Source organism: Diabrotica virgifera, chromosome 3 (genome assembly GCF_917563875.1).
Source record: "Diabrotica virgifera virgifera chromosome 3, PGI_DIABVI_V3a".
NCBI lineage: Eukaryota > Metazoa > Arthropoda > Insecta > Coleoptera > Chrysomelidae > Diabrotica > Diabrotica virgifera.
In genome coordinates this window covers 73992874-74002810 of record NC_065445.1, presented here as the reverse complement: position 1 = coordinate 74002810, position 9937 = coordinate 73992874, and positions in this window count along the sequence as shown.

The following is a 9937-nucleotide window of genomic DNA, read 5'->3' as shown; positions in this document are numbered from 1 at the left end:
TAAGTGACTCGTTTAAGCCCTTTCAAAAACTTTACTTTGAACCCGTGAAACTTACAGATGATATAAACAATACATAAGTAAACTAAATTGTAGAGCGGTAACGATTAATTTCATTTGGGGTACTAAGTAGGAGGATTTCTACTAATTTTTTTATCAACAAAGGGGCCAACTCTATTTTGAGCGTAACTCGCTTAGTTTTGATGCTAGATACTTTTATAAAAAATAAAATTAAATGTTTTTTAAACATTTTAAAAAAGCTTGGATGAGTTTTTCCCGAAAAGTGTTTAATTTTTTGGTTATTTCAAGTTGAAATATTCGATTTGGAATTTGACGAATAAGAACGTATTTTTCATGAGCTCCAACTTTGCTTTTACTGGAGACTTGATGAGTACACCATTTTTTTTTTCGTTTTTTATAAACTACATTTTTGCTAAGAATATTTATTCTGATAAAATACTTACTTTTTGAGTTATTTGCGAAAAATCGCCTGAAAACGTGTTTTTTTGGTGAAAAATAAACATTTTCACTCGCAAATATCTCGAAAAGTATTGACTTAATTAAAAAACTCTATAGAACAAAAGTTGCTTATAATTAGTCATTTTATCCATTTTAATCGTATGTTTTTGTCATGCTCGAGAAGGATATATGGACTATAAGCATAAACTAACTTTGCTACGCAGTTGCATAGGATATGTCTGCCGTTTTTTTTTTTCATTGTCATAGAAACGACAGTTATCACTATCTGATTTGCCCATTTTTTTGGAGATATCTCAGAAGGCAGTGACCATTTTTTACTCATTTCGAGAAGGTGGTTTTTTTGCAGTAGGCGACACTTTTATGAGCCTTTTTTCTTGCCTTTGTCCTGATGTGTTAGACCAGTATAGTTGTAGTTGATTGAGCTCCCAGGTCGGAAGTTCATCTCTGATGTGACTTTTTGATAGTCCACAGAAGAGTTCTGGACCTTGGAATGGGGTATTGACCCCTTCTTTTGCGAGGCTATCAGCTTCCGCATTTCCTGCAATTCCCTTTGTGACCTGGCACCCACATTAAAGTTACTTTGTGGCGTTCCGCCAGCTTCTTGAGGGATTGTTTACAGTCCCAAACTCAAACTAACTTTGACTCACAAGTAAATGACTTTAGAGTCTTTAAGGTAGCTTGACTGTGATAAAATAAAGAATTTTGCCCTACGAGTGTTTCGGTTGAGACATTCTTGGTCACTAATAATGTATGGCATATATTTCTGCCTGAAATATAGTTGGGGCGTTTCCAAGAGATTTGGATAGCTAGACCCAGTAACTCCCACTCCTGCCCTTTCATCTATCTTAGATCCATCTGTATACCATACGAGTGAACTTTCTTTCAGTTTTGGTTCAACTGCTTCACCCATTTGGCAGTGGCGTAGCTGACTGGCCCGCAAGGTGGTGGGATGGGGGGCCCGACGTTAGGAGGGGCCCCTTAAAGCCTTCAAGCTTAATACTTCTACTTTTTTTAAAGAAGATCAAAATATATTTCCCCAATAAGCATCAAAATAGGGAATTTGGAAGGAAGTAATGAAGCAGGTAATTGACGTAACTTTTACTCTTTCCGAGTGCAATTTAGAGTTTAGTGGACATATTGGTAGTTTAGATGAAAGTGAATCCCAAAAAGATAATTTTTTTGTCGGTGGTTCTTTTACTAGCTAAATATGATCCTGCTTTAGCTAAATTAATCGATAAAAACAATAACTTAAAACAAATTACTTGAGCCCCCAAATACAGACTAAGTTATAAATTTGCTGGTTCAAGAAACTGATACCACTCAAATTTGATACCACTCAAGATATTTCAAAACAAGATCAGCTTATGGTAGGGGAGCCTAAGCGGGGATTTTTGTAGTTACTCGAGCGCGTCAGAATATGACATGGGGAAAACCTTGTTGCCTGTAAATGTACCACTTCCATATATTAGTCTTAATACAGGGGAGTTCGTTAAGGGAACCCGAAAAAAAATTCTATCCTTAGAAAAACTCTAAATCGTCAGATTAAGATAAGGTAAGTTAAGTACATGCAGAACAGTGTATATTTCAAAAATCTGACGGTTTGAGCGGGGAGTAAGGAAATGGGTGAGCCACAAAGTTTCACAAGAAAAAAGCGAATATTTCGAAAAATAGACGTCAGATCGAAAAAATAAAAAATACGTTTTCAATATTTTTTAAAAATCTATCGAATGATATCTACCAAACTCGACCCGACACGGAGAGGGATGGGTGAAATTTAAAATTTTAAATAGAAACCACGCGATATTTCGCGAAATAAACATCACATCGAAAAACTGCAAAATATACGTATTCAATATTTTTGAAAAATCTATCGAATGACGCCAAACAGACCCCCACGGAGGTGAGATGGGGGTTACTTTAAAATATTAAATAGTAGCCCCCATTTTTTATTGCAGGTTTGGATTCCTTACGTAAAAATAAGTAACTCTTATTTGAGACATTTAATCGGAAAAAATGATTGTTGAAAATGGAAAATTAAATTAAAAAATGAAAAGTCCCCACTTAAATGCAAAACTTTACTTAACTTTTTTTGGTTTTAGGACCTAATCTTCACAACCCAATAAGTCTCCAGACCGCTCGAGTAACTGCAAATTTAGCATACTTTCCTCCCCTATACTATTAGTTTTATTTTCCGGTACGTAAAAATAACTTGCGATAAAAATAATTTACCTTCCAAAGCAGAAGTTGTTGAAAGTTTTTTGGGATTTATTCGCATGTTAGACCAAAGTGCAAAGGTCTTGTAAATAAAATTTTAAGATTTATACAGTCAAAGCACCTTTCGGTACACAACTGCAGAGGAAAGGAGTGTGATGGGACAAGCGTTATGAGTGGTGTATATTCAGGCGCACAAAGGCGCATAATTGACATTGAAAAAACAGCTTCCTATGTTCGTTGTGCATCCCATAATCTGAATAATCTGAACCTAGTGTTGAGTGATGCCGTTGCTGGTGTACAGGAGTTGTTTTTTACGATATAATTAATAGTCCAGAAAGCCACTGCGCATCCGCTAGGAAAAATATTCGAATTCGGATTTTTTGCACAATCTTACTCAAAAAGGACTCCTTTTAACAAATTTGCATGTTGCCAGGACCAAAAGGTGGTCAAAAGTTTTTTAAACGTTTTTTTTTTGTTTTTTTCCTAAAATTATTTTTTTTGCATGGAAAAAAGTTTTTTTAGGTTTTTTGGATCATTCCAAAGAGAAAAGGTCTTGACTAAAAGACCTAAAAATGATAGTTTTTGACATATAAGCGATTAAAAATTGAAAAATTGCGAAATCGGCCATTTTTAACCCTCAAAAACTATGTGAAAAACTGAAAATTTGAATGTTGCCAAGGTAGGTAGATATTCTTTAAACATCGATTGATGAAATCCCGAAGAGTTTTTTGCAGTACAATATTCAAAACTCCTTTGTTTTTTAATTGCTAATCAAGCGTGTGCGACACTATTTTCCACCGACAGTATGGTGCAAATGAAAGGAATAAATTCGTTATTTCGTAAACCGGCGGCTTTGAGGAAAAGTCCCGAAACAGGTCGATTTTTATTTTTAAGTTATGATATTGTGGCATATATGGTATACTAGTGACGTCATCCATCTGGGCGTGATGACGTAATCGATGATTTTTTTTAATGAGAATAGGGTTCCTGTGGTAGCTCATTTGAAAGGTTCTTTAATTCTCTATTCAGTAATGTAAACATTTACATAATTATTTATACAGGGTATCCTTCTACTTCTTTTTTTAATCAAGTATATTCAAATGGGAAATAAGCCACAATTTTACCTAAAAATGATTTTATTAACGTTTCGACGCCCAAGTCGGGTGTCGTTGTCAAAATACAAAATAGAATAGAATAGAATACTTTATTGGTATAGCTTTACAGCTGCCATCATAAAGATGGATATACACGTCAGATATACAACACAATATAGTCACAGACACATAATCAAATACCTATACATACACTTAAATTTTAGATTTAACATAATGTACATTGATAAATATGAAAATTATTAATATTAGACAGAACTCATAACAGCAATCTAGTTGCTAAGTATTCTTCTACACTGTAGAATGCATGTTTACATAGTATACTTTTCACAACTCTTTTGAATTTCACCGGATGCAAAGATCTAACTTCATTTGGAAGATGATTATATAGCCTGACCCCCACATAATCTGTGGACTTCTCAAATTTGGATAGTTTGTGACCAACAGTAACAAACTGATTGGCATTCCTAGTTGAGTATGCATGTAAATCAGAATTTCTCTTGAATGAATGTAAATTATGCTTAATATACAATATGGATCTCAAGATATATATGGAAGGCAACGGTAAGATATTGTTATTAATGAAAACTTGCTTACAAGTATGCCCAAAAGGAATATTGAAGATAAGTCTAATAATTCTCTTCTGTTTAATAAACACTGTGTCTGATTTTGTGGAATTACCCCATAACGTAACATTATAAGTAAGGTGACAATAAACCAAAGAATAATATACATTAATGAGAGTTTTAATACTGAGTGTTCTCTTCAACTGTACTAAAGCATAGAATGAACAATTTAGTTTCTTATTAACATATTCAACGTGAACATCCCAACTCATAAACTGGTCCAAGAATACACCTAAAAATTTTATGTTTGGAATATTTACAATTTCAGGAATAGACACAACTGGCATATTTCGTTTGCATCTAAAATGTATATACGATGTTTTATCAATATTCAGTTGTAGCAAGTTTTGTGTACACCATGTTTGGAATAATCTGATAACCCTTGACACTCTATTTTGAAGCTCTACGTATGTATGTGCTGATACAATCACAGATGAGTCATCTGCGTACATTACAATGTGGTCATGAGTAATATGATCGGGTAGGTCATTGACAAAAATAAGAAATAGCAGTGGTCCCAACACAGATCCCTGCGGCACTCCTACATCTACACTGAAGATGTCTGACCTTTCCTTGTTTAATTCAACATAGAATTTCCTCTCCAGAAGATATGAGTTCAATAAATTTAACATGTTACCTCTTATTCCGTGGACATACAATTTGTTAAGGACAAATTCAAATTTAAGACTGTCGAATGCTCTGGAAAGATCAAAGAAGATACCCACTACAAGAAGACCATCATCAAGATGCCTATAGACAGATTCCATATCCATATTTGCCATTGCCAAATAATACTGATATAATATAATAATACTATTTTGACAACGACACCCGACTTGGGCGTCGAAACGTTAATAAAATCATTTTTAGGTAAAATTGTGGCTTATTTCCCATTTGATAGTAGAGAATTGAATAACCTTTCAAATGAGCTAGCACACGACCCCTGTCCTCATTTAAAAAAATCATCGATTACGTCATCACGCCCAGATGGATGACGTCACTAGTATACCATATATGCCACAATATCATAACTTAAAAATAAAAATCGACCTGTTTCGGGACTTTTCCTCAAAGCCGCCAGTTTACGAAATAACGAATTTATTCCTTTCATTTGCACCATACTGTCGGTGGAAAATAGTGTCGCACACGCTTGATTAGCAATTAAAAAACAAAGGAGTTTTGAATATTGTACTGCAAAAAACTCTTCGGGATTTCATCAATCGATGTTTAAAGAATATCTACCTACCTTGGCAACATTCAAATTTTCAGTTTTTCACATAGTTTTTGAGGGTTAAAAATGGCCGATTTCGCAATTTTTCAATTTTTAATCGCTTATATGTCAAAAACTATCATTTTTAGAGAAAAGTCACTAAAGACCTTTTCTCTTTGGAATGATCCAAAAAACCTAAAAAAACTTTTTCCATGCAAAAAAAATAATTTTAGGAAAAAAACAAAAAAAAAACGTTTAAAAAATTTTTGACCACCTTTTGGTCCTGGCAACATGCAAATTTGTTAAAAGGAGTCCTTTTTGAGTAAGATTGTGCAAAAAATCCGAATTAGAATATTTTTCCTAGCGGATGCGCAGTGGCTTTCTGGACTATAAGATATTATATGTTTTTTAGTGCAAGTATTAAAATATGGGATGTACTATGTACCTACCTACTATTATTACTTTGGATTCATCGCCAACACTTAAAAGATTATGTGAAACCCGGTGGTCATCCAGACATGATGCTGTTATGGCTTTGCTTCGAGCTTTCCGACAAGTAATGAAATCTTTAACGAAAATTTTATTGCTATCTAAAAAACGATGAAAAATTAGAAGCTTATATATTATTAGAGCATATGAATAATTTTGAATTTGTCGTTATCATTACTATTCGATCTAAAATACTTAACTTTATTAATCTAACATTAAAACTTTTGCAATCTGAAACGGTAGAGTTAACGGCCGCCTTTAACCTTTTGAAAAAACGCTTTATAATCTTTGAGAAATGAGAAATTCGTTTTCCGAAACTTTAGCAGAAGCAGCAGAAATAGCAGAAGAAGTGGGGTATTATAACGGAATTTAAAAATAAACCAATAAGACGTATAAAAAATTTTACAATGGGCTCAGCTGCGACGAGAAAATCACTTGTAGCAAAAAAAGTTTTGAAGTTCATGTTTTCAATGTTATAATATTGTAACAACTTACTAATACGTTTGTCGTATTAAGAGACATGTATATAATAGGTTTTCATGTCTATTCCCAAAAATCTATTAAAGTAACACTAACTTATGAAGACTTATTAAAGAAAGGCAAAACATTGTCATTTACACAAATTTTAGTAGTTATACTGTTATTAGATGTCGTTATGTTTATAATACGGGGGTCCACAAAAATTGTCGCGGGGGCCCGCCAATCTTCAGCTACGCCACTGCCATTTGGTGGTTTTTTATGACCACTACAAAGGGTGTTTCGAAGTCAAATTTGTACCGAAGAAGTATAGCCTATAACTTAAATAATGATTCTAAACGTATTTCTTAAGATTAATCTTTATTTAATATCATAACTACACCCACCACTGGTTAATATTTTTAAACGCTAAACAAAGTTGTCTTAGTTTATTTTTGATATAAATTAGTCAACAATGACAAAATTTGAACGTCGATTGTTGAATTATCTTTGTTAATAGACAGACAACGGTAATTCCAGACGTACTTAACTATGAAGTTCCTAGAATGAACAACGTTATCAACTAATCGTAGATAAATGAAGTCTAGTGTTAATCAATTTATTAAATCGCTCTAATAATTTGGAAATAATGGAATATTTATCAAAAACTTACAGCTTACAGAGAAGTAAAAACTTCGTTTGTACAATGGGATATTGTTTTATTAAAATCTTTAAAAAATCATCCAAACGGAACATAAAATTTCCAGGACGTTTTCGATCTTATCAGATCATCATCAGTGAAATATTCTATTTTGTAGTTGAAACTATCCCACTAGTTTTGTATAAAACTTTGATTTTACATAGGTTGTTTTTAAATAATAATCCTACTTCTTCTTTTTGTGTAGACATGACTCTGCCTGTTTTTCAATGTGCCTAAAGTAAGTTGTCATTCCATCGTTTTCGTGGTCTTCCCAATGATCGTCTTCCTAGTGGGGTACCGTCTCTCGCCGTTCTTACTACTCAATTTTTGTCATTCGGCTTATGTGGTCGTTCCATTCTACTCTCTTTTTCACCCAGTTATTAATGTTGTCAACCTTGCATCTCTGTCATATTTCTGCACTTTTAGCTCTATCCCATAGTGTCTTACCATCGATTTTTCTAAGTGTTTTCATCTATGCTGTTTATAGCATTGTTTTTTTCCTTTCTGTATCAGGTCGTGTTTCTGTCGCGTATCATTATTTAGGGCAGTCAATGAGGATATTTGGCTCCGAATTCCATCCTACATCGATTTACTTAATATTTTCACAGTAAGTAGGGAATAGCTCAAGAAACAAAGTCTACCCTATGCCGAGGTGCGCTTTTATCTTGGGGGTGGTTCCCACACCTTCTCGGGGGTGAAAAATGTTTTGGTTAAAACAGCCACGGAAGAGGCTATAGAACCTAATTTTAAGCAAAAACTGTTCTATAATTATTTTTTGAAAAGACAATACTTTTTGAGTTATTCGTGGTTGAAAATTGGCCATTTTCATTGAAAAATGACACCTTCTCGGACGGATTTTTGGGAATACCTTAAAAACTATGCATCTAACAAAAAAACTATATAAAATATTTTTGTAGGTTATAAAAAACAAAGAGATTCGTTCCCTCATAAATCTTTTAGTTAAAATACAAAGAGGGATATGGTAGGTAAGAAGAGTTTGTTTTGTTGCTGCATGCTCAAATCGGTGTATTCAACTTGAAATGACAGAGAAACTGTCGGTTTTAGGTGTATAATGATCCTAATAACTTTTGTAGTGCTTGAAAAGACCTTTAAAATGAGCAATAATAAATGTCGATTGTCGATTACATTCAAACTAAGCGAGATATTCTGCAAAAAAGTTGATGACTAATGTATTTTAAGAAGAAATGAGAAGTATATTTAACCCCTCATCCATCAGAATTTAAATACATCGTTTTCCTTCTACAATACTTTTTGTTATAGTGTTATTTCTAAGTTCAAAAAGTTGGACTGGATTAAAATGAATGGTTTTTGAAAAAACTAAGATCAAATTATAGAGCGCATTTTTAAATTTTCTTAAAAATCTTCCTTTTCCTCCATGTAACTCGAAAAAGATAAGAGATACGAAAAAAAGATACTACACAAAAATGTAGGGCTTTTTCAGATAAAAATTTTATTTTTATTTTTCATTACTGTATCTCTTATCATTTTCAAGTTTCATGGAGAAAAAGGAAGATTTTTAAGAAAATTAGAAATGCTCTCTATAATTTGATCTTTTTTTTCAAAAACATTTTAAACCCGCCCAACTTTTTGAGCGTAGAATATAATAAAAGGCATTGTGGAAGAAAAACAATGTATTTACATTTTGGTGAATGGGGGTTAAAATTATTTCTCATTTTTTTTTTAAATACATTAGTTATCAATTTTGTTTACAGTATATCTCGCTTAGTTTTAATGTAATGGACCTTTAATATAGCTCATTATAAAGGTCTTTTCAAGCACTACAAAAGGTATTAATAGCATTATACACCTAAAATCTACTGTTTCTCTGTTATTTCAAGTTGAATACACCAATTTGAGAATGTACCAAAAAACAAACTATTTTCACCTACCATATCTCTTTTTGTATTATAAGTAGAAGATTTATAACTAGAAGATTTATGAAGGCAAGTGTCTCTTTGTTTTTTTATAACCTACAACAATGTTTAATACAGTTTTTTTAGTTAGATGCATAGTTTTTAAGGTATTCGCAAAAAACCGTTCGAAAAGGTATTATGTTTCATTTTCAACCACGAATATCTCAAAAAGTATTGAGTTTTCAAAAAAAAATATAGAACAGTTTTTGCTTAGAATTAGGTTTTCTAGCGAATTCCGTGGTAATTTTAACCAAAAAATTTTCCACCTATAAGAAGGGGTGAAAACCACCCCCAAGATAAAAGCACACATCGGCATAGGGTAGACTTTGAATTAGGAGATAAGTAGAGGCTAGGCCCAAAATTTCATTAAAATCCATGCAGTAGGATAGAATTCGGAGGTAATATCCTATTCTTGCTCCCATTGACTATCAGCGTAATTGGTCTGATGACTGTTTTGTAAATTCTGCCTTTCACTTCTTCTCCGATATATTTATTTCTCCATATTGTTTCATTCAGGCAACCTTCGGCTCTCTTTACGATCTTCCACTTCTGTTTCGAGCTTTCTGTAGCTAGATAGTGTAAGGCCTAGATATTTAACCTCTATGATATTCTAATATCTGACCCTCCAGCTCTAATTTACATCTCATTAGATTTGCTGTGATGACCATGAATTTAGTCTTTTTAGGGGAAATTAACATGTTAAATTTTCTAGCGGTTAT